Source organism: Anticarsia gemmatalis, chromosome 23, assembly GCF_050436995.1.
Source record: "Anticarsia gemmatalis isolate Benzon Research Colony breed Stoneville strain chromosome 23, ilAntGemm2 primary, whole genome shotgun sequence".
NCBI classification, from domain to species: Eukaryota; Metazoa; Arthropoda; class Insecta; order Lepidoptera; family Erebidae; genus Anticarsia; species Anticarsia gemmatalis.
The window spans coordinates 1,528,581-1,556,192 of record NC_134767.1 but is presented as its reverse complement, the minus strand read 5'-3'; the positions used below and the strand labels follow the sequence as shown (position 1 = coordinate 1,556,192).

At 33.8% G+C, this 27,612-nt stretch overlaps 1 protein-coding gene across 1 annotated transcript in view; it reads right to left on the bottom strand.

Annotated features, from left to right (window-relative positions):
• Positions 1–21,270, bottom strand: part of sano (CABIT domain-containing protein serrano) — a 144,239-nt gene extending 122,969 nt beyond the window's left edge. The window contains exon 1 of the mRNA XM_076129900.1: positions 20,990–21,270. The gene's annotated coding sequence lies outside the window, so the exon portion shown is untranslated. The remainder of the gene's footprint in view (positions 1–20,989) is intronic.
• Between the last annotated feature and the right edge of the window lie 6,342 nt (positions 21,271–27,612).

Here is a 27,612-nt window from a genome sequence, read left to right as displayed (position 1 = left end):
TGGTCTCTGCCAGCCATATGGAAAAAAAGAGTGAAATTATGTATGTGATTTTGTTATTCTATTCTCAGGTCGAGCAAAATTCTATTGGTATCTTCTAAGTTGTGACGTACCTGGTATAGGGCAACAGGCTCGCCCCCTATTACATGGCACTAATATTGTTAACGGCAAAACGTTGGTGTATTTCGTACACCTCTGCTTACACCTTTTGGTAAAACGCGCACTCTTTCCTTTAGTAAAAAAAGGACTAAAGAACAACGTTGTATCACGTTTTACAAACACATAATACTTATAAACAAATTAATGTTCGTATATAAAACAAAAATTTGTACCACATAAAATTTCAATCTACTAATTTGTCATGACAATAATTATAACCACTGCGCCACAGCTTATTAAACAATTGAAACATTTCTCAACTTTTACATATTTGTATAAACTTAAATGTTTTTAGAACAAAGCTAAAAGGTTTCCAGGACACATTGCGAGATAATTGTTCGATCAATTATAATAATAAATAAGAACAATATTACATATATAACAAACCACTGTTAATTGAACTCGAATCGATGATAATTGTCGATTTCATAATCGCTTGTGCAAATCTGTCAGAAATTAATTGTGTTATTACGTTTTATAACTATCTTTACGCAGATGTTAGAAAATTGGTATTTATTGGTTTATAATCTATGTTGGGTAATGTTTAAAAGTCGTAAATTAACTTTGGTATTCTTTCACATAATATTTTTTAGGACATAACCTAAAATAAAGCTAAGTATTGAGTGTACCGCATCACGAAACAAAAAAAAGTGCAGCTAAACCTAAAACCCCTTATTTTTGGGGGTGAAACTCAGAATAACAAAAATATATATGCCACGGGCACTCATTTAGAATCACTAATTTCTTACTCATTACTATCTTAATGCTGGGCAAAGGTCTCCTCCTAAACGAAGGCAGGGTTAGGCCTTAAGTCCACCACGCTGATCCAGTGCGGGCTAGGGACTCAAAAATACTATTGATAAACCTCATTTTTATATATAAGTGAGAATCGAACCCACGGCCTAGCAACCTTGTGATAAGCAGAAACCATACAAAAAACATTGGAAAGTAAACCTATAACGTACTCTCATTCACGTTCGACCTAGATAAAGTTTTGTAAAATAAACTAACTTACAAAATTTAATTAAACCATTTGACAAGTCAAATATAGATTGTGGTCTATGAGACCTAGTTGTGACCACAATTGTGAGGTGTCATTGAAAAACTAGATATTTTAGATATTGTATCGTATTGGGTCTTCTCTCAGTTCGAGAGGAATAGATGTGTAGATATCACTTGCCGAAGTCCACCAGACCAATTTTTATAGTGCACGAAACACGAAGACCCTTCTCTCAAATACTACTCATCAGTTAGCTATGTTATGCAGTTAAAATGTTTTTTTTATTTACAGTCGGTACTAAGGAGTATAGAGATTTTTAAATTTAGATGTAGCGAACAATTAGTTCTTACGGCATTCACTAGGGGGCGCTGATCAGGATTTCATATTAGTAGTAGGGAATGGCTAGTCTGAAGTGTCTCTGTTAGTGACCTTATTAATAAATAATTGGCATTATTAACTAGCTTCTGATTTTCGTTATCGTAAAAGATTACTTATTTAATTATAAAGAATTCTATGAGCTGTGATTTAAAATATTTTCACTGTGACCGACTTTTCCACCTACAATATTAGTAGGAAGTGAGGTTTGTAACAACAGTCGTTAAACAAAAGAACATGGAAAATCCAAGTCAAATCTTTCAGCTATCTATCCTAAGTAACAAAAGTATCTACCAAAGGTATACCTCCATAACTACGATAGCCTAGAGTCTATCCCGGTTATTGATCCATCACTCCTTGTAACCATGACGAAGTATAAGGACTTCAGTTTCAGAATCACATTATGCGGTTCCTGTTTACTGAAAACTGAATGAAATTTTATAGTTGATGTTTTATGTGTCTGGGGCGAATTTTGAAGTAGGGGTTGTTTGGGGTTTTTTGGTTTTTATGTGATTTGGGTGGCATGGTTTTTGTTTTGCTTGTTTGATTGTAGAATAGAAATTGTATTTGAGGAATTTTAGGTCAAAGGTATTGTTTTTATTTAAGTTAATCGGAAGGTTCAATTTGCTGTAAATATTTCCTGGTTAAATAATTATGTCTTTTTAGGTGTCAGTATGGAAAAATATTGTAGATTTTTTTTTTTCATATCGTCCCCGTAGAACGAAAAGTCATTAAGTAACAAAATGTTCAAAATCGACTTATAAATACCAATAAAATCAGTAATTTTTTCTCCATATTTCTGTCTTACTCTCGTATTCATAACGTAATTATTTAGAAAAATGTAAATCGCGAGACTTAATTAAGTACATTATTTGATTTGTGACAGTTGAGTTACAAGTAACTAAGTCACCTGATTACTTTTTCTCTTCTTTGTTGAAAAAGATACTTACGCATTAAAGTTCCTTATCTACTTTTTCCGCATTACTCCCTATAGGCATGTCTTAAAAAATAGTAATGCGAAAACTCATCAAAGTGACTTAGTAATTTTATTGTATGTGATATTTTGTGCGAAAAGTAACTAACTACCATTAATTATTTTTCGAGCTATATTATTTAAGACCAGACGTTTAAAAGAAAAAACGACAACTAACTATAGTGTTCTGGTTAATATTTTCCCTGACTGTAGATGACATAACACATTAGAGTATTATAATTAAAATGTTTTGGCTACTTTTCACTCAGCAAAAACACTACTAGATGAAAGGTTGGTAACTATGTCCCGTGATACGATGCTACTTAGTGAGATTACGCCCTTTGACCTTAGGACCCTCGCCGCGCCCGCGCATTATTGCAGTCATTCGCAGAGGCGTATTTTAAGGTGGCGCGCCCGGGCGCCGCTAGCTTTCCGCCCCATCAAGGAATGAAAAAACTAAACTTTATTTTCATTTTTAACAAATTAGTTTTTTACATTGTCCTGATCAATTTTATTTATTAAATCGGCTTTAATCGACCTTCACCTCCTCTGGGCAGGCTGAGTCGTCAAGATCTGTAATGCTCAGTTCCGCGGTCTTTGTGGGCCTGGACACTCGGAAGGTGTCCTCCCCGATAACTTTCCTCAATTTAGAGGCCAGGGCATCCGCTTTTCCGGTCCCTGACCCCTGGGAGCTCAACATTCGAGCTCCCGTAGCCGCAACCCCGAAGCGGACTATTTTATTGTCGGCTTGGTTTATTTTGTCCTTTGCGTCCCTAATAATGTCTCTATATGTCGCACCGCTTTTTGCCGCCTTCAGCTGCAGCTGGAGCCCGAAGATTGGGCGCCTTCTTCTTCCTCCTTCTTTTATTACAGAATTGATGAGTATCTAAACGACAATAGCTCTTGGGAATAGTCGCTCGCTTGATTAGGATTCTTTGAAATTAGGGAACTTTGCCATAAATTGTATAAACTCAGTAGCAGTAGGTCTAAATATTGTAAAATATGGGCACTTAATGATGCAAATAGGTGATGTTACATACAATTTGATGTTAATCATAAAACTGACACTTTTTTTCTTTTATATTGTTCACAACCAATGTGCTCACTTGTTGCCCATATTCTTATTATCACATGCTAGTAGGTGCTCCCAACATACGGTATGATCAGAGACTAATAAATAACCTAACTATATTCATTTTCCTTAATTGACGTTTAGTCTATATCGCTGATTGTTGGCAGCTCCTCGCATGATCAATTATTGTATCAACCACATTGTAAAACTTTTGGCGATTGAAAAGAGTGGCCGTGAGTTTCTTGCTAGCTCTTCTCATAAGGCTCCACCCCCTTTCCGAGCTAGTGGTAGATTCAGTAATTGTAACGACTATCATAAGTGTCAATATTTGACCTAAATGAATAAATGATTTGATTTTGATTTTCTTGCCCTTTTTGTCGGCTTCCGTAGCCTTGGGCGCCTTGCTATTTTTCCCGACGAACTGCTACTCTTTGGCAGCCGTCGGTTTAGTGAACGGCGGTTTGGAAGCCACTGCACTGTAAGACGCGGCTGTTTACCCTGCTTCTCCTTGGTCCGGAGACCTGTGAGCTGCGGTGCGGTGGCGGTGGCGTGGCGAATGCGTTAGCAGGTACAGCTGAGGACGCTGCCCCTGGTTTTTCTGGCGCGGGGGTTGATGCCGTTGCCTGTGACATGTGATCGACCTTCTCTTGTAAGCGATAATTCTGGGCCTGACGCGCCAAATTCTCCTTCGTGGCATACTGCCTGCTCGACTCCGACACTGCCAGTTTGACGTTCCTGGCAGCGTCTTTGAGGGACTTTATAAAGGTCACCCTTGAGGTGACCGGATTTGTCGGCCACCTCCACCACTGCCTAGTGGTGAGTGAGGATGGTGTCCGCCAGCTGGATGGTGAATTTGTCCTTAGGGTCATTGTCTGACACTTGCTAAAACTGGGCGTGCTCCGACCCTCCGCAACTATGCTATGCAGTAAATACGGCTGGGCTTCTTGCCCCCGATCTCCTCGGGTTTGAGCTTCTCGCCTCTCCCACTTACATCATTTGGGTTCGTTTTCAAATTTATATTATCCAAACAGTTCCCGCGAGTGTGGTGGCAAGTATCGTTCCACCGAGGTAGAGGCCCCATAATCCGGTGACCCTTATACTACTGGAGGGCGGGAGGTGCCCCAGTGGCCGCTTGCGTCTGGTTTTTCTGGCGCGGGGGTCCCTGCAAAGCGAATGAACTCTGACCACGCAAGGCCCCTAAAGGGGGCGCCACTGCTGGAGTTACTTGGGATTTTCACAGAGGTGGTCTCCTCGCGACCCAGCCGGTTAAGGCAAGGCCCTCGGTCAAGGATGGACGGATTTACGATAACCGACGGTTGACGAGGGCGGCAGCGGCCTGGCTCTTCGTCAGCTCGGGGCAGTGTGAGTACCTACTGAGCCCGTCCTCCCACTGATGGCTCACCTGTCCCGCACCTGTGTCCTCTGCAAACAGAGGGACACGCGCAGTAATTTTTTGTTACTCGCGATCACTGTTTCCCCAACCTTTCAATTCTACTAAGCCCCCTCACCCCGACAAGATGCAGACCCAAGAGAGGAAACCGGCCCGGGCTATAGCCTTTCTAGCCCTAGGGTAAATACACCCCTGCAAGGAAAGATTTGTTAAATCTTTGTGTCAAAGGTGTCATACTAAGCGAACTTTATCCTTGGTATGAATCTTTACCTGTTAGTAACGATGTGTTGGATAGGCTATGTGAGCCTGACGTCACTTAGCTCGAGGAAGAAGAGGAAAATGATGTGGCTACATTATTAATGCTGTTCTATTGTTGATTTTGTAACGTGTTCTTGTTCATTATGTTTTAATTAGGTTTTGTATACTTAAAGACAGTTTTTTTTCAATAAATGTTGCCTAAGAATGTTGTTTTACTTTTATACTTTTCAACTGATAGGACACTAGTTTTAAATTAGGCAATAAATTAATAAATAAGCAAAGTCTATTTAGTTGGGTATTTTATTTAGACATAGTTATGTAAAATATGTTTTACTCCTAAAATAACTAACTGATTTTAGTTACTAGTATAATATTTAAATGCTGATGCGAAAACTAACTAACTACATGTGAAAAGTAACTAAGTGACAGATAAATAGGAAAACCTTGGGGTAAAACAAATTATCCTTTACAGTTAATAATTTATATACTATTTTCGTGGTTTAATACATATAACATATACTTAATTAATATATCTTCAAAAATAAACCTTTCATACATCGATAACTAATCTCCGAAAAATGTTATATTTTTTTTTGTCATTTAAGACATAAAACACCTCGTATCTCAAAATCACTTAAGTGTTAGTTAGTGATTTTTCGCTCTACGGGGACGATATACCTACCTACACTACTACTCCTTTAATTTGCACAATATTTCGTGTTTTCTTGTTATACTGTTATTTCACAAATCACTTAAACTGCTTTTTTACCTCCACTTTGTCCATTTTACCACGATTACTTGTTCAATGTAAGCAAATAAAAACCAATGGATATCTGCTGTGAGTTGGGTTTATCTAAAGCATTTGTGTTTTCTCGCAAGTCTTTTAGTATACTTTGAAGTTTAAATAAATAAGCTTAATATAGTTACATTAAACTAATTAAATGTCATGTCTGTCACTCACCAATATTTCAAAAGCCTCATTCAAATAACCCAGATATCACTAACGAAATATTTATCACACACATAATATGTCAAGTGATCAATTTAGGTCACTAGTGGGCAATGTGATAAGCTCTTATCGATATTTGTAGTACAAGCAAATATACTTTAGCCTAATTACTATTGGCTATCGAATTTATTGGGCAGTGAAATTTTCTAATAATACAAAATCATTTTAATCATGTGTAATATTTGCCAATCAAATATTTGATAATAAATATTTTAGTCATGTATAATCCAAAAAAAGGGGTAACATGAAATTTGAATTAGATTCTTATACAATATATTATTATATTGAAATTAATACCCTTGTCTAAATCAGAAATCATTATAATGAAAATGTCATAAAACCGGTTTTAACACATTTTTATTGTTATAACTTTAGTTACAATGACCTATTTAATAAGCAGTCAACACTTTTACTACTACAAAAATTATATGTACTCAACACTTCAAGTAAAAGAAATACATTGGTTTATTTATTCAGCTATTTGGAAATATCATAATCACATAACAATTAAAATATCATTCAGTTATACTACTTAGAATAAGGACAGCCAAAAAGGATACAATAAATTCCTCGCTCATGATTTCAAAACTACCAAATCCACATTAAATTTTGAACCTTACCACGTGGATACAAGTTCCAAATTAGTATAGCTTTAAAGTCTAGGGCCGGATATAGATTGTTTTGACCTTTAAACTTGAATAAATACTATTTCCGTCTAACTATCACATCGATCGGTGCATCAACTTTGCTTTTAGCTATAAATACGTTTGAAAGGTAGAGTATACATTAGGGCTTTTGAGTGTAAAGAAAACCGGCGGCTTCTGGGGTAGGATCGATTGGTTATCTGACTGCTATTCATGAAGTTTAGGTTCGAATCTCAGGCAGGGAAAAGTATCATTGACCTTTTTAAAAATTATATTAGACTATTTTAATAGTAACCCGGAGATTGAGAACGTGCCTGGTAAATGGCAATATCTTGCCGTACAACATGGGTCAAATATTGTTGCGGCAAAACACGGCTGTATTTCATACACCTCTGTCTAAACTTTCGGCTATAACAGGCATGGAATTTTGTATGTGTGCATGTAACGAGTGACACAATAAAATCTGGACAAAATCAAGTGAAATTGTTTTATTATTTCTCTAGGATTACGCTCGCTTTACATAATGTATTATTAATTTATACAAATATCTAATCTGTGCAAACCTTTAGATTATTGCTGCTTATAACATTTTGCGTAAATATGAAAATTGTTTTCAGTATAAAAGCAAGCGATCGATGAAGGACAACCTTGAGTGAATGTTTCCTTGAAATCCTTTTGTTATAAAGATGTTATATTGTAACATTCTATTGAATATTATTGTTCTTAGTCAATTTGGAGAAAAATTGGAGGAATAATGATATTTATCAATGGTTTATGGTCTCTACCCCTATGGGAAGAAGGGGTGATTTTATCTATGTTTGTATGTATCTATCAGTCGTTTAGTTGAGACATTTTAGTAGTGGCAGCCGAGTGGTTTAAGTTTGGACACAATTGGTCGATGGTTCGAACCTGTCCCAACACACCAAGGTCTTCTCGAAATGACTATCAATTGCTTTAACAGAAAGGAAAAAGATCGTCATGAAATCTAGCATGTTTAACACATTTCTTGAGGGCATGTCACAAAGTCTTCAAGCCTCACTTAGGCGCTGTCTCCACGGGCGAGAGAATCGCGACGAGTCCGCCCTTGTATCGTCGGACAATCTCCACGAACGAGCGATAATTCCGCCGCGTTTTCCTTGTTTAAAAAGCTTCTCGAAACAAGAGGCAACATTGAAAACAAATGACGCTGCATTTGACAGCGCGCTCGTTGACACTCGTCGTATCGCGGCGATATTATCGCCGTGTGGAGACGGTTCCATAGAGAGTGTATAGAAATACGTGGCACGACGATAATATCGCCGCGATTCTCTCGCCCGTGGAGGCAGTGCCTTAGGCAGCGTGCTGGACTCGACGCCTAACCTTTCCTTTGTTTGGGAGGAGATCCTTTCCAAGATGTGGGCCAAATGTCAAAAAATGTAAAATGGTCATTATCCTAAATATTTGGGATAGTTTTCAATACAATGCAGTGACTAACATCCCGGAGTAAAGGATGGGTTAGACCTTGGCACCAAGTACTCAAAAATACCTAACTGATGACGTTTCACGGATACAAAGTACAAAATCACGCGATGACTCAAACAATAATCGTCAATAGAAATGTAAAACACAAAAATATTTGAGATAAAACCATTTCATTGTAATTGATTAGATTACTCTAGATAGAATGAGTATTTGCAGTACTTCCTCCGTGTAGTGTGTTGTGACGTCATAATATAGCAACATGTGACCTCTAGGACCACTGCCGGGGTCATAGCAGCCTTTCTTTCGGATGCCATTGTGACAATAATAATATATGTTTGTTAGATATAGTTTTTGATTATTTTTAGCCGACTTTAAAAATGAGGATATTCTCAATACGTCTTTTACATGCCATTTATCAAACAAAACAAAATCTGTTAAAGTACTGTAGGCAGGCATGTTTAGTCAACTTCGAAAAAAGAGTAGATTCTCAATTTTAATGCAATTATTAAGCGTTTGAATTTCTGTTTATTTTAAAATATAAGATTTTTAGTAGTCCATGGTAGAATGGTTGACGTTTAACTAGTTACAAAACAAAGTGACAAAACCACTGAACAGACTTTGATAAAATTTGGAACACAGTTTTTAACTGGAATATACATAATATTATTTTTCATCGGAAATCTTTTCACGTCTACAAACTCATGGCCAAAAGGTACCTAACAAAATAAAGAAGTGCAGTTTTTGGACCGGTTATACAAGTTTTCTATCAAGAATCATTTTAATACGTAATATACAGGTTATTAACATAATTATATTATAGTTAAAGAAAACAAATACCATATCCAGTTTCTTTTTATGATTGTTTTCTAAAAATAACTGCTTTGTCATCTTTAGTTTGTTTCTACAATATACAGGTTTAACTTGGCTTTATCTTTTTTGAAATCTTGCTAAATATTTTGGTGACTTTTTCGTTGAAGACTTTCTTAATGGTACAACAACAAACAATTACTCTGTTACTAAATAGACCTTTCTTAGCTATTTTTCAGATAACATCAGCCCTTCACCTAACTTCATACTTCTAAATTAATAGAGTCAGTCAGCCAAAAGTCAGCAAAAAAAAAGTAGTAGTCTAACCGCGGTAACTGGTCGCCCAATTTCTTAAAAATTGGTCCCCCAATCCCAATTCAGGATTTCCTATTTCGTTCTTCCATGAAATATCTCGTAAACGAATATTTCATGCTCATCATTTTTTTTTCAGTCATACACAAGAGATAAGCAGCATAAGATGATATAAATCTTAATCTGAAATCAACCGAATTTTGTTTATAAATAAATGATTAAAACTGAAAAGCTAGAGTTAAACGTGACTTATGGTATTCATGCAACAAATAGTTTAAATTTCCACCAAAAATAGATACATTCTTCGTCACTTTATAGTGGTTTTAGTAAAACCTCCTATAATCCTTCATATTCAAAACCAAGAACACTTAATACGTCTTCAATAAATCGATTATAGAATAAAATATAAACACAGACCTTGTACAAAGTAACCTGTCACTAACAAACGTGAGTTGCGACATGTTCTGACAGCTTCTAAGAACAGATTTGATCGTAACTTTGAACGTGAATAGAAATCGTTAGGATCCCTAAGACTGTTTAAGGGACGGGAGAAGTATTATTATAATTATATATAAGTAATTATTCTATAGTAATTTGATTAAAAATAAAATACTTGCTGAACATAAATTTTGGTAAAATAAGAAACTACGAAGTTTGGTGGCGGGACGACTTGGACGCGTTTCTGGAAGGTTGGCCGAAAGCAGCAAGCGACCGAGGGGATTGGAAGTCTAGGGGAGAGGCCTTTGCTCAGCAGTGGGATACAGAAATAGGCTAGATAAAATAAAATAAGAGAGGGTTTGAACCAATGTTCCACTCATGTTTCGAAATCTGAATCAAAATTTTGCAAAACTGGCATAGAGTTTGCCTTTCTATATTTAGATTTTGTGTTTTAGGAAAAAATATCTCTTGGTTTTTATGGCGAAGGAAAAGAGAAAACATTTCTGAAGAGCATTGATGGTATATTGCAAGGTAAAGCTACCTCGCACTTCTCTGGTCTTCTTCTTCTTAGCGTATCGATGGCAAACAAATTATAATATTAATTTAAAATAGTGTATAACACTTTCTGTCTTGCTATACACTATAATAATACACTTACAATACTATATACTAAATATATACTTTATATAATTCTCTGGTAGAAACACATTATACTAGTCCACATTACACTATCTCAGAGTCACTGATGGGTAACCGTAAGTTATGAAGAAGTTGGATAGGAGTCGCCCAAATCATACAGCACTTGCTTTTTAGAATGAGAAGAGTCATACATAGTATGACAAGAAAATGTAAGCTATACATACTTGACTTTATAATTATAACATGTGAAGACCCTTGCCATAAGAACAACAGGCCGATCGTTTACCGACCTGACTGCACGAAGACGCTCTCAATTCATAAAATAATTAAACCTATCTATCCCAGATGTATTGGCAACAAAAATGAAACATAAGCTTACTAACTGTGTTATCGTGTTACAATGTTGCTAGTACCTCCAGGTTATGTACCATCATTTTAACAACAGGGATTCTCTTTGTTCTAGTAAGTACAGTGATTTTTTTATTTTATTGAGTATATTATTCGTTATTGGTTTTTTCCCATGTAATTGTGGAGAGTCTGTTGATAATAATGTGTTAAAATTATGAACTTATATTAAATTCCACTAGCTACTTTTACAGTTGACTGTTTGCACGTTACTAAATGCTATTTTTTGTTGAGATGCACCTACATTAAGTGTCAAAAAGAGCAAATGGATTTCAAAGAATATTTCTATCATTTAATCTACTTCACTTAAAATAAGATCACCTAATGCCACTGAGTATTGATTGTAATATTGCTCTACAGATCTTATTTACAAAGGACGACACTGGTTTTGACGTCTATGCTGCTAAAAATTAGGCTTTATTGAACTTAAATAAATTAAATTCTTCAATTCTTGGTTCCATTAGAGTCACTGACTAAAATGACTGATTCAAAGCTTCGTGACTACCAGAAGATCGCGTTCCTACCACAAACGCAGTAGCATAGCATCATCAGATTATAGGAAAATCGTGTCTAATTGTAATTCCTAGTAGTTAAAACCTCTATGTCGTCATGAAGATGCTGGATCATCCAAGTATTCTTGACCTCAAAACAATCGTGATTGAAAAATGGTTAGTCATTGAAACAATGATTATCATAACATTTATAATGCGGATGTGTGGAAAATAAAAAACGTTTGAGAGGAATCATGATGGAATCCCTGAAGTAATGAGTAAAGTCAAAAAAATACTTATTGATAAGGAAAAAAACCTGGCCAATGGCTCATCTTCTACTTCATGAAACTATCATAGTAGATGGCGAAACTTGAGTGTAGGACCAACATTGAAGATGGCGAAACGTGGTTGTATTTAATACACCTCGACTTACACATTATGGTATACTAACCAGGGGTGATTATTTAAAAAATTATGATACAAATATTTGTTTATCAAATCAAGAGAAATCAATAATTGACGATTTTTTTCAAGAAAATGGAAAGAAAACAATGTCTTCATTGATTATGTTCTGTAGCAGAAAGTCCTATGTCTTAGTCAAGTTATTTTATGGTAAGCAGGATAAATCAACAGACAGTCATGGAACCAAAGAAAAATAAATAAAATAAAGCTATTAATAACTAAATAAGTTTAAAATAACCTTTGAATGTCTTTTAAAAATACCAGTAGCTGCTACTATATATTACTATCAGGAAACCTGGCCTATGACTTCATCAAAAATACCAAATACAGTAGCTGATGATACCAGTAGTAGGATATTGAAGATTCCTCTTATTATAATTAAGACACGAATATGCATGTAATAAGGAAATGAGTAAATCGGTCAAGGTATCAGTATCTTACATATTCATTTTGTAATTATATAATTACTTCTTTAAACCAGATATTTCGAGTGTTTATCTAAATTATTTGAGTCATTTAGTCAGTTACAGACGGACAAACATACTTTTGGATTTCTAATAATAAGACCTATGGCTTAAAAAGTGCTGATCCTTAATGTAGGCATAAGTCTTAATATAAAAATACGTAGGCATAAGTCAGTCGTTAAGTCACGTCAAAGGCCTTCGGGCGGCTTGAACAACTTTGACACTAGGTTGTCCACTGACCATATCATAAGAAGAATATAAGAAGAAGAAGTCTTAACAAAATCCTAGATGTCTAATGGGCAGAGAAGTGGTAAATATACCGCTGTTTACAAGAGTTGGTGCAAAATTTTGAAGTAGAAAATGACCATGAAGCCATTGGTTGTTGGTCTATGAGAGTAGTGGTTTAGAGAGTGTACCTGTGTTTTTCGAACACATTTATACTAAAACTCTTCCGTTACTGAAGGAGTGTCTGACTGACAGACAACCTACAGTCGAAACTTATGACCGCGAAAAGCTGAAATTTGTCATCATGTATGTAGAGCGTAGAGAGACAATAAGGAGAGGATTTTTGGAAATTTCATCTCGAAGGCAACAATATTCCACGCGGGCAAAGCCGCAGATCAAAAGCTATTCCATTATAAACAAACGTCTTTACAATTGTCTAGTTGCAATTAAATCGCCATGGCCAAATATCGGTCAGGAGAACATTATTACTATTCATTTCGTAATAATATAGCGTTATTCTTGAAACAAACGGTATTAAGTTCGTGGGTCAGATTTTTTGCAGAAATAATACAGTTGGTATGTCATTGTGAGTTTATGCAAATAACGCCATTGTTTTTGACTTTTAATAAACAACCACGCCTATAATTTGTTGATGGTTTTGACAGAAATATGACGTTACAAGTTTTATGCGTCACCTTGCTCTACATTTTTTTATTTATAAAATAGGCATTCTTTAACAAATAGTAGCATAAATAATGAAAATAAGGTGAGAAAAGAAGGGTTCAGGTGTAAGTCCACCACGCTAGCTAGTTGAAAGTTGGGGATTTAAATATATTAACCACAAAGTACAGTATGTTTTAGATGATTGAAATATATCTATATATAATATTTTGTTTTTTTAAATTATTTCTAGTTTAGTTTAGTTTTTAAAAGTTACTTATAGTTAAGTTTTATTGTAATAAATTTCTGTACATTACTTCTATAAAAATCAATATCAATTACTCTAAATATATATAACTCGAAGTACCTGAAGAAAGCCTTTGATCAATTCTATTCCTAAGGGTATAAAATACGGGATGGAAGTTTGTATAACAATTCTATCCTAAGTCATAAACCACGCGGACGAAGTGGCGGGCAAAACTAGTTTTTAAATAAAACTAAAAACTCATCATCCATCCAGATTAAACCACAGATAAAATTTTATTTACAAAACAATCATGTATTCAAAAGTCTCAAACTCTTCACAATAGATGGCGTTAAGATCGTTGTAATGAGGTGCGCCAATTATAACAGTTAGCGGCCATTGTTCAGTTAATTTTGAACCACTACGTTCACATAATATTTAGTACCGTAAACGTAGTCTTAGCTCATCATTAGAAGATAATGGATATAACAAATATAATTTTAATGACTCATAAAAATAGCTTCTATACGCAATTTAGTTCGCATGAATAAATTTCCTGGGGTAAAAAGTATATCATGTTATTCCGTGTTATTATAAGTTACATGAACATTTTTTTTTTACATGATTACGAATTAATAGTAAATATGTAAAAGTTTGTTAGTATGTCTGTTCTGCTTTTACTGAAGCGATTTGGCAGACTGATTGAATGCAAAGTGTTCATTAGTTTACGTTTATAAAAAATATATACGAGATGCAAAAACGTATGCTTATTTTCCATGATAATAATTTCAATATATAAACGATGAGTCAGGATTTTGACCCATCACAGCATGCATGGGTGGACAATACCTCTTAGGTTTGCTACACACATATTCTTTAATCGGCCTTGCCGGACGGCAAACCCGAATATATTTAATATTGCCTATATATTATTGCCAAAGTCTAACAGTCATCAATCTACATTATCAGTATCTAATGATAATAGAATAATTCTGAAAATCTGTTATGTAGCTGAAAGTGAATTGACACTAGAAAAACACTCTAAAGATATATTAAAATCACTCATAATATATTATGATAAGTAAATGAAGTATCATGTTCCTACGTAGGCTTTATGTATCTATAATTTAAATAGATTTTATTACAGATGGATAGATAGGCTTAGCAATTATCATCTTTGAAATATGATCTTACTGAGAAAAGTTATGTATCTGCAATCTATACTAATACTATAAAGCTGAAGAGTTTGTTTGTTTGTTTGAATGCGCTTATCTCAAGGACTACTGGTGCGAATTGAAAAATTATTTTACTGTTAGATAGCCCATTTATTGAGGAAGGCTACGCTTTCACCAACTGGAGCAGAGTACCAGTACAAAATGTTACAAAACGGCGGAAAATATGACGTATTTTCTCTTATGTGACGCAAGCAAAGTTGCGTGAGTCAGCTAGTCATCTATAAACGTAATATAGATAGGTTTTTATATTATATAAAGCAATTTAGATTTAGATTTCCAGATATTATTTTGCTTTACGAAGAAAATTGTTATCTTAGTGACATTGGGTGATGAAGATGAACGAAGTTCAATAATACCTATGAGAGATAGTGAAAAATAGTTATTGGCAATATCCTGTGATTGTATTCAATAGTTCGATAAGACTTAGGCTAGTTACCTAAATTTTATAAATTTGTAGAATAAAAGTGTTACATTATTTACTAGCTGACCCGCGCAACTTCGCTTGCAACATAAGAGAGAATGCGTCAAAATTCCCCGTTTTTGTAACATTTTTTACTCGTACTCTGCTCCTATTAGTCGTAGCGTGATGATATATAACCTATAGACTTCCTCGATAAATGGGCTATCTAACACTGAAATAATTTTTCAAATCGGACTAGTAGTTCATGAGATTAGCGCGTACAAACAAACAAACAAACAAACAAACAAACTCTTCAGCTTTATAATATTAGTATAGATTTTGCCAATTCCGGGAGGAGACAATATAGGCAATAATAAGTTATAGGTAACTGGGTTGTGGAGGTCAGATAGGCAGTCGCTCCATGTAAAATACTGGTATTCAGCTGCATCCGGTGAGACTGGAAGCCGACTTTAACATGGTTGGAAGAAAGGCTAGGCTGATGATGATAACAATAATAAGTAAAATTGATTTATTTTTTATTTACAAAGCAAAAAACTGCCAAGTTAAAATCACAGTTACGTTATCTCTCCACTACATGGCGTTTACAAATCGCAATCAAAATCTTTGACCTCAATACAAAATGTCCGTATCAATAATTGTTCAAACGTAATCCATAATAATACTTTGATTTGATTTTAATTTACTTAATTCCGTTATAATTTGTTAGTTTTTAATTAATATTGATTACGGGTCAATGCCATTTTAATTATAGTTTTGTCATTTGCTTTCTACTTATTGAGTTATTGAAAGGTCACCTGCTTTATTTCTGGCTGTTTCGCAATATTTGACCCTTTCATCCAAACTTGTGTTAAAAATTCCATACTTCAAAAGTATAATTATAGAGTCTGCCTGTCTGTTATGCTCTTACTGCTAAACCGCTAAACCAATTTCCCTGAAATTCAGGTTTCAAATATAGACATGCTTTTTCAAAAATCCATTTTTATTTTACCAATACAACACACGAGCAGCCTGATTTTTAATCCGGGAGTTGTATCAGAATACTTTAAATACTCAGAAAATGTCAAATACACAGGAAAGGTATAAATAAAATTAAAGGTATAGTCGTTTCTGAGGATACAACAATCAACCAAACAGACATATTGTACAACAAAATCTATTATTCCTTTGAATATTCTCGCAAATCGTTTCAAAAGAAATTTACTTTGCTTTGCGAATAGCAGTATAATTGTCAATCGAGTAGTTATTGACTTTACTGGGAACGCTATCGAACGCTTATCGTATGAATAATGAGTTGGTTTAATTAAGACATAGACGTAATAGTGGAGTGTGTATTGTAGTTGTTTTATGCATCAAGTTGGTTCGTTTTGAGTGAGTTGAGATAGAAATAAGTTTAAAATATAGGTATCGTAAATTATAGTTAGAAGGCTTTAAAATTATGTTTTAGAAATATTTACTTATTCGTCAATTAGATAGATAAAATAATTTAAATTCGATTTCCATCCTATGTTATTGGTTAATGATAAAAAAGTGCGTAATGATTATTTCGACAGGATTTAACCAAAAGTAACTTAACTAAAGAATATTTTAAAAATAAATTAGTTTTAGACATTAAAAATCGAAACGTAATTGGAATTTTGATTCCTTTCATCTTTAACTATATGAATGACCCTCAAAATCTGCAAATCGATTTTATTTTCTATAATAAAATTATGAAAAAATTGTCAATTTCTTGTGTTTTCTACCTTATTTATTTCACAATACAACGCAATATTTAAATAAAAGTTGGTTCGTAATCCAAATTCTGCTGAAATAGATAAAATAAAACCTTGCACTTGGCCTCATTCAGTTCCTTCTATCTATTTAGTCCTTATTATATCTTATCAATATCTATTGTTTTCACCCAATTCGTTCAAGGCTTTTTGTAGTCATAACGCGATAGATTTTAGTACAATTAGCACGCTTTTTAGTTTTTAGGTCAATGGAATTTATCTTTTTAGGTACTGAGTGCTAATACGTGAATGAAATATTTAGAGAATAAATAAGTGACATGAGTACTTGATAGTATTTGGCACGTCTTTATTTGGGTATTTTCAGATTTTTATACGAGTACTGTTGCTTATATTCTAGATTCCTATGCTACTAAGCCGCATCTCCACCATTGCCCACCCACCCTAATTTCCCCTCATTTTCAAACTTCCATTTAAATGCATGATTTCCAAGAAGGGTTGACTTCAGGACGTTACAAAAGACCCCATTTTGTTACTATTATGCAGGAGGTCTACTCAATCGCTTTCTTTCAAATTTCAAGGCACTACAACGACATTTTTCATCGCATTGTTTACAAGAGTTCTGTCAGACCTATGCTTCTTATAATGAATGGTATTGGTCTTGTATATGGTATATATTATATTTGTGCATAAAATGTGGTAAAAAGTTTAAAAACAAAATAAATAGACCTCATTATATAAAGTATAAATAAACGACGGTATTCTGACAAAAAATTAAACCTGTCTTAATTTAAATCTTCACACAATGTATTATATTTTACATTCATTTAATTAATATGACGTACGATTCGCAAGGTTAGCAGTTATTTCGAGAAAAAACACCTCTTATAAGATCAGGTTAAAGTCTAGTTTCAAAAAAACTGTTTTTGTATGCTACGTGCAGATTTATTTATTACTTTACAGACAAAAATATTCCTATACGTTTTTGAATGTGGACATTTTGTGTGAAAAAACATTTCGTTACACGACTGAAAGGATTGGTTTATAATCTACTATATTTTTATTTTGTATAGAGAAATGGTACTGAAGTTCAATTGACTTTTATTATAATTTGATCTTCTTTAAAAAATAGTTTTATCTGTAAATTAGAATAGAACCTAGACTAGACACGTTAAAAAAATATTAAACCTAAAAACTTGCATATCTAAAAAATCTTTAAAACATTTTTTAAAGCAACCTAGTCTTGGCCGGCTAGCATTATGGCCCATCATGACCCTTCTAATTCTGGGATTATATCTTTTCTGGGACAATAATGTGTTAAAATTATTTCAATAATATTACTTTTAAATATCGTCTTTAAATATAATTTACAATTAAAATCTAGTCACGTTTGTTAAAGAGCCTTCATCAAAGAGTAAATAAAAATATAACTCTTGACATTAGACTTTAAAATGTCAGCTTAATTAACTGAACAATTAGTGTAAAAATAAATATCAGTTTTATTTTATAATGAAACTGTTTTGCTTTGGAACAATCCTTAGTTTGGTACGTTATAATACAGGTAGAGTTGCACAAGGTTCAAATCCCAGCCAATATAAAATAGAAAAATCTGCTTTGGTTTGAGTCTGTGTAAAAAAAAGCCGAGTGTACACAATTTTTGTGTTAATGAACTTCAAATAAAACTCCTATATGATTAATTTTAAATCTTAGATTCACAAGGGACCTCCTTTTCATTTCGGGAATAAACCCTAGCCTAACAGTTGGACAGTAATAGGTCAAAAAGAACTAACTAACAGGTAACTTTTAAAATTTAGGACTGTCAGGTACCTAAGACACTTGGAACACATTCTATGAATATCAAAAACCTAAAATAAAAAAGGTTGACCACGGAAAAATCCTCTTTAATATCCGTAAAATACTCTCTAAAGTCTATTAAAATTTCGCGACAAGATTTTAATCAAATTCTCCACAAAACTAAAGCTATCATTTCACCACAACATGTGCACAACAATAAAAATTCTTCAGTTTTCGAGGTAGATACGAACAAACGGCTACAGAGGTTATCGTCGGTCGCAAAACTAGTTTTCCCTCTGACACCGCTTACCTTGATACACATATGTCAGGCCTTTCATACTTGACTCTCAATGTACATATAGATTTATTTACCTATGGCGCAATGGTGCGAAGGGTCACAGGTTCAATTACAACCAAACAGGTTTTTGTGAAACTTTATAGGGTATTTTTTTGTTACGGTTTTGCGAAATACGGCAGGTGGTTTAATTTAAATATTTATTAGTCTTTTAAACTTAAAGCCTAAAACGTAATAACTTCAGCAAGTTGTGTGTAATAAAAATAATAACCACTATTCTAACGGCAAAGGAACAATATCGACATGAATTGCAAGCCTTTTTAAGCAGTTCTTGAAACTATACTAAGACTCTCTATATATACATAAACTAAGAAGGGTGTAGAGTCCCCAACACACACTTATACAGCGTGGACCTAACTTCTCCTTCATTCTGCGAGACCAGTGCCCAACAGTGTGACATACCTATTTTGGTATAATTTATATTGCAATTTATTAAAATTTTTCATTAATATATGTATTTCTTAATAGCAGCCCGGGGTTTGGTAACGTGCCCGTATGGCAAAAGACTCGCCCTCTAAGACATAGGACTAACATTGTAAATGGCGAAACGCGGATGTATTATATGTTACACCTCTGTCTATACCTTCGGGTTTCACAGGCGTGATGTTGATTGCAATGATTGTTTGTATTGATTTTTTACCTCATTTTCTCAATGTAGACTATAGGTTGTACAGACTAGTCTATAACGCTAAATTCTAGCTAAGCATAGTGCTTATATTATAGTTTAGTGTTCAAATGAAAGGCAACATCAGCTGCTACGAGTAAAAGTCAGTAATACTGGTTATTTGATCTTTTGTTGCTGTAACATCACACCTTTATTAGTAAAGGATTAAGCAGGTCTCTAATACAAGAGAGAATTTAACAAGACTTTCTATAAAATGCAAAAAAATCATTTAGCGATGTCAATTATTTCTAATTTAGTTTTATCCTATTTATGAGTACCTACAAACATTATAGAAATATGAGCCGACCCGGTAAACGTTGAATTGCCATGAAATATAAGAAAATATTAAGTGTGAGCAACCCTTATCACTAAAGGGTATAAAAACAGATGTTGGCCGATTCTCCGACCAACTCAATATGCTCACAAAATTTCATGAGAATCGGTCAAGCCGTTTCGGAGGAGTATGGTAACTAACAATGTGACACGAGAATGGTACAAAATTTTGACCCGTGCACTTCTAGATAACTAGCAGATAGCTTACCAAATGGAATTTTGACAAACATTTCCTGTCACTTTATCTAGCTTTCATTATTTTGGTTAAATTTTCCGCAGCTAGAAAGGTCAATGACTCTTAACTATAATAACTAATTAATAATATATTTTAAAGAACTTAAAAAATACTTTTTCTGAACAAGGAACTGAACTAGAGACCTTAAATACCGCGGTCAAACTTGCAATATTTGTACTGATGCAATGTTTTGTTCAGAACAAAAAACAGGTTTATAAATTTTGCATATAGTACCTAGTCTTATAACAAAACGTTTAAAAGAGATTTAAGCTAAGACTTATATTACAATTTCGTATAAATTTTGATTTTAAACTGTAGTTTATTAATAAATCGCAATTTGCAATAAGGAGAGTAGTGCAAAATATCAACTTGGAATGGTACGAACATCTCTTAATCTGCTTTTTAATTGACTGTATAATTTAATTGGTATCATTAATTTAGATAATTAGTTCTCAGGTTTATTTTAAATTTTACGAAGAAAAAACAGTTATTTGAGAATAATTACTTTTAGTACTGTAATCACTTTTCATGGCGTGTTTCGTAAATGAGTAGTTTTAAACATTGATTTAGTTTAATTAAACACTGTCACATCTCTGTATTTGAATATTAATAAATCTATAAATAAGGTTGTAAAAAGGCTCTACACTAAAGTTTCACAAAACTAAGTTTATCATAAAAATTACTTTTTCAAACTTAAAACTACATTCTAAAGTACTAAAAATACTAAAAAACTCACTCACCAAGAACTTATTCCTTTAGTCCGGACTATAAAAGACACTGCACAAACTTTAAACACATAAGAACCATTTAAGACTCTCGTCAATGCAACTAAAACTTTCTACTTGCGTTCGACTATTAAAACCACTGTTACACTTGTTTTCAAATCAAAAATAACATTTAAACATCAAAATTTATAAACAACACACTGTATTTTATACAATTAATGTATATTTTCTTTAAAAATTCGAACGTATAAGTTTTTTTTTGAGCGCGGCGCGATCGACGTGCGGTCGGCGTGAAGCCTCGTTCGCATCTGGCAAACGCAACTGACCTTCGCTTAATCACACCGAACGACGCGAAGTTAGCCGCAGACCGGTTCGCTTTAGGCAAAAGTTGAACTTTTTTTCCTTTTTTTAACCTCACTCATACTTCAAGCTGGAATTTTTTGGTTTTGTTTTTTCCAAACTGTATTTTAGGAAAAGGGACGTATTGTAGTAAGTTCATTTTACTAAGTTATTAAGGTTCTTGTTTAAATTACAGTTAAATGGAAAAGTTTAAGTGCATGTTGTTGCCATGCACTCATTTCAGTGCATTTTGTCTTTGAAAAGGTGACCGAAGTTTATGAGTTTTCGGACTAGTTTGGCTAGAGAGACATTTTTATAGATCCAGTGAGGTTTTTTTTTGTTTTGCTTCATATATATTATTGTTTTCAGTGGGTTTTGCGATTATTTTTATTTGTGCATATCAGTAGCTTGATTCTCTACTACTATCGACTATCTATTACTATACTAACGAAATCTGATCAGCGCCTCTGACGGGTGACGTAGGAAATGTTTTGGCAGTACATTCTAAATGTCAAAATTTCGATAGCTAGCCGGTTGTCGGTAGTCGATAGTGGTAGAGAATCGAGGTACTGATTTTAAAGTCAACTTATTTGCTCCCTTCCTAAATCTACGAGTGTCATCGTCAAAGTTTCTGTACTTTGGTTTTCCTTAAGAACTATTGCTTTATAGTGACATATTATAATTTAAATGTTTCGAACTAATTGTTCTGTAAATATTATGTTCAATAACATAAAGCAATATTAAAAAGGGCACATGTCACATTATAAAAATATAAGACATAATGCCCTTTGTAAATTGCATATAATAATGCAATTGGTACTGCTTAAAGCTTACCACTACTGCAAATCTAAAGTTTAAAACAATTACCCACCAGGATATGAAACGATTTAGTCATCGAAATAACTAGTTTTTATAAAGAAACAACATTTTCTTTTAGTTCATCTCGAGTCACGAACTAAAGGTAAGAAGTATTGATAAAAAGATCATCTAAATTATGTTATTAAGTATAATAAAATGATTTGTTTGTTTGTGGATGACACAAAAACTTTATCAAGATGTAACTTGGTATTTAATGTGCTAGATTTAGAAACATGACTTTGTTGTCTGGGCGGTGTACATGACTGCTGATCACGAGGTCTTAGTTTCGATTCGCGGGTCAGACCAAGTTTTTCATTTTTTTTAAATGATTTCAATAGAGCAGTGATGGTTAAGTTGTGCCTCTCAAGAAAGTGGTCGAAGGTTCGTAGCAAAGCCAACACACTAATGACTTTTCAAAGTTATGTGTGTATTAGAAACAATTGTCATTTGTTCCAGCGCTGAAGGAAAATGCACGCTTGAGAGTTCTTTATTACAGTTCTTGAAGGTATGCAAGGTCCGGTTGGGCAGCGTCGTAGACTCAAAACCTAAACCCTCCCTCAATGAGGGGGGAGGGTTTTAATCTAATTAGGCCGATTAATGCTTTCAACAGTAATTCAGTTTAGTAACGTCCGTGCACGTTATATGCCTAATTTTAAGTAAAACCACAAGTGACGTCAAATAACTTCAATAGTAAATAAATATTATAGTTAAAATAATTGTTTTTATTTGTGTAACAAGACAAAGATCTTTGCATAATCATGTTAAATAATAAATATTATCCGCATTGTACCATTCATGTACAATTGTTGAGTTTTTGTAAATATATTATGAAACAATAACAGTTTTTCTAACATCACGCATGTTTTTGTTGCCTGATTAGACAGAGGTTTTAGTTTCTATACGAAAACTAATCAGGTTTTAAGACAAAAGGTTTTTATTGAAAAAGTAAAACTTGAGTGTAGTACAGAAGTGTATGAAACACGTAATAGTGGGCAAGGTATAGCAAGGTAAGAATTGTCTACCGGGCGTGTTGCTAATTTGTTAAGGAAATTGGAAAAGCCCATCTTTTCCTGATACGAGAATCGCATCTGGAACCTCGTGATAAGTATTTTTATAGTCCACTAGTCAGTCTACGGATGCAGTCTAAATTAAATAGTTAAAGAGCTCTGTTTTCTGAGAATTAGTCTCAGAATCGGTTCTCAGACTCGGCTAAAATTAAATAACAGAGAAAATATAGTTTTAAAAAAATCATAAATGAGAATCAACGAAAGGTCTCTGGATAATCTGGATTGATAGCCAGGACCGAACCTGACAAAAAATGGGTATAGATATACCTCTGCCTACACCTTCGTTTAAAACAACCGCGATATTATAAAACACACTTAATTTATTTTCCTTTCTACACTTTAGCCAACACGCGCAAAATCAAAAATAAAAAACTCCTCCCTTCCGCGAAACGTTCCTAAATGAATCAGTTTTGTTATTTTGAACAATTTATTTATTTAATTAGTATCAGTACACGAAAGGTACTGAGCGAAAGATTTACTCACATGCTCTTTGGTTTCAAATTAAAATTACGGTTGGAGGATTATGAGGTGGGTGTACACTAGATACGGATGTTAGGCACTGGTGAACTTCTGTACTTACCATGATTTAGTTTGGTTTTGTACGTGATTTTGTGTAGAGTACGGATTTTGGTTTTGATTTATGTAGATTGCTTTCAAACCTTTAAAATGTTGAATAAGTCATTGGGGTCTTATGCGTTCACGTTATTAAATAATTCAAGTACAAGTATGCGTTGGAAATATGATTTATTCAATGTATCGCGTTAAGAATTCATTTTGTAAAAAGAAACTCATTTTGTAAATAAAAAGACAGTACCTATTTCCGCAATTAGTTTTTGTAGTCGATCAAGGAAACTGAGAAAACTAATAGTTAAGTAATAAACAGTAAGTGGGTAGGAAGGTAGTACAGATTAGAAAACCTTGTAATTCCATAACTCGGATCCGTATCCGGATTTGAGTAATGAATGGTCATTACCCGAAATCCGTAACACACAAGTGTACACTCCCCATTATAATTCTTTAATCGAAATAACACAGTACGGATGGGAGTTTAGACCGTTTTGTAAAAGGTATCAAATTGAAACTGGTTTGTTTAAGCTTTCGGTATGCAGTCTGCCAGCTGACTTCCTGAGCTCTCCTGGGTGGGAGACACCGGTTCAAATAACGTTTGCTTTGAAAAACTCAAGTACACTTTTGTTTGTACAAGATGATAGCAGTAGGTAGAATTATGTCGATATTGTCTTTAACAAATTAAAAACTATAATCTTGATTGATAATCAATATTCAAAAGATTTATATAGGATTCGATCTTTTGGTTTCGAAGACCAACATTTCGAATAAAGTTATTTTTAACTCCCCTTTGGAATTTGTTATTTTATTTTTTTTAATACAGTTGTAGTTGTCCTACCTAATTGACTTTAAAAATATTTGTATTCACAGCAAAGTCGACTTAAATTAAAATTGAAAATTTCAGTCTGCACAATTAAAGTCAACTACAAAGTCTTCCACAATTTGCCTTTCCAGACTCCTCCATCTAAAAGCATCCATCATACCAAGATACTGAGCTATCTAAGTAAAGTTAATTAAGAATACAATATGTCATTAAATCTGGAGACTATACATGCATAAGGTTGTGTTTTTATAATCTAAAATATATACTAATATACTAATATACTAATATTATAAAGCTGAAGAGTTTGTTTGTTTGTTTGAACGCGCTAATCTCAGGAACTACCGGTCCGATTTGAAAAATTCTTTCATATACTAATATTATAAAGCTGAAGAGTTTGTTTGTTTGTTTGAACGCGCTAATCTCAGGAACTACCGGTCCGATTTGAAAAATTTTAGATAGTCGTAGTTTTAGATAGTCCATTTATCGAGGAAGGTTAAAGGCTATAAATCATCACGCTACTACCGATAGGAGCAGAGTACCAGTGAAAAATGTAACAAAAACGGGGAAAATTTTGACCCATTCTCTCTTATGTGGCGCAAGCGAAGTTGCGCGGGTCAGCTAGTCTAAAATATATAACCCTATAATTTTCAAAGAACCTAAGTTTTCTATAATAATAGATCTTACAACCTTTTGTTTCCACAACCTCTATAAAATAAAGACGTCCAATACATTTTTTATCCAATCCATCCAGATTAATCATCTGTACAATACAAATAAAAAGAAAACATTTGATTAGGGACTCCACAAATCATGTTATCAAAACTACAGCATTCGATCTTTTAAAAGAAAGAAAAAACTCCCGAATATAAATCTTGCTCGACTGCGTGGAAAAAATAATGGATTATGTATTGAAATGACTAATCGTCCCAATATCGCATCTTTAGTAAGTATAATTTAATCTAATAAGACTTTTACTGTGGTCTTAGCGGTAGGATCACAAAAGGCTTTGGGTTCGATTTCCGGGTCGGACTAAGTGCCTCTAATTATATTAGGATGGTACACAGTCAAAAACAATTTTAGGTAGCTTTTTCCCTTTTACTCATACGGAATATGTGTACATTATACAATTATACATATCTATATAATTCAGAGTTATACTATGCAGAAGTCGACTATCAAAAGGTCGAGAAACGGTTCTATAATTGAAACTAAATCAATTTAAAACGACACAGCCTTTGCGCAAGTTAAGTGAAAATCAATCAAGATTTACTTGCACTAAAACTTGTATGTCAAAATAGACCTGTCAGACTGATTTATATTAACGCGGAAATTGACTTATGATGGAATTAAAATATGTATTAAATTCTGTACAACTAATATTATAAATGCGAAAGTTTGTGAAGATGTAGGTATGTTTGTTACTCTTTCATGCCAAAACTGCTGAACGGATTTTATTGAAATTTGCTATACCTATAGCATATAACTTGGATTAACATATAGGATACATTCTCTTATACTCTCTTTCTCTCACAAACTCTCCGCTGAAATTGTTTTCATGAGGACGAAGTCACGGAAGTTTAATAAAACTATTTTAAAGCGTCATAATATTTCATATAATGTGGTTCTGCCTCTTCTCGGTCAGTAGTACATCCCACTGCTAATCATGAGGTCTGCGGTTCGATTCCAAAATATTATTGGACTTCTCTAATTTATATGCGCGGTATATTTGGCAATAGACTCACCTCCTGTTACATGGGACTAGCATTGTTAATGGCAAAACGCGGGTTTTTTATATGCACCTCTGTCTACACTTTCAGGTATAACAGGGGTGACTTTTCAATCAATTTTTTCTTAACCTATTACTGTCCTACTGCTTGGGCAAGGGTCTCTTCCCAAATCTAGAAAGGTCAGGCCTTGAGTTTACCATGTTGACCAAGTGCGGAGGGTTTTCGCATTCTCTAAAAAATGCGTTAAAAAAATTTAAGCGTGCAAGGTTTCATCACAATGTTTTAATCAAGTTATAAAATCTATAATGTTTGTAACAAACCTATTGGAAAGCATCATAACATCACACATAATGAAGTGCAGGGTTCAAAAACCGAGTGTAAACTCAAAACCTTTCTTTAAAAGTGTAAATTTATTCAAATTTAAATAAAAAAACGACTCCTGCGCACCATCCTTTACACGACACGACGAGAGACAAAGACAGAACATACAGATATCCACAAGTTAAAAAGAGACAAGTGTACTGTTGTCAGTGCCTGCTCAAAACCCGTTTAACAATAGCTAAGCCGTATGATGTGATGTGCAAGTGCAGCGGTTTTTTAAAGTTGTTTTTTTTTTATAAGAAATAGGTTGTTTTGTTTGTCTTGTTGATGTTATTTTTAGATAACGTTAAAGTACTGTTGTTGGGTAAGCCGGTGTCGTGGGGGACTTTTTTATGATGCTTTTGACGAAGGTTCTATGAAATATTGATAAATAGTTTACTATAGAATACTATAATTAGCTCTAATAATAGCTAAATATTTTTGATTAATATAAATTGTTAGTCTAGTTACATCTCATGTTTTTGATTTTGTATTTCATTGTGGGATTAGATATAAACCTTTTAAATTTTGTTAGTAGGAACAGTCATGATCTCTCCCTCATTACGGGAGAAGACCCTTGCCCAGAAGTAGTATATTAATGACTAGCTGACCCCCGCAACTTCATTTGCGTCACATAAGATGAAATGGGTCCAAATTTTCCCCGTTTTTGTAACAATTTTTTATTGCTACTCTGCTCCTATTGGTCGTAGCGTGATGATTTATAGCCTATAGCCTTCCTCGATAAATGGACTATCGAACACTCAAAAAAATGTTCAAATCGGACCAGTAGTTTCTGAGATTAGCGCGTTCAAACAAACAAACAAACTCTTCAGCTTTATTATATTAGTATAGATAAATATTTTTTTCAGAAGTTAAATTGTAGCTTATTCCTTTACT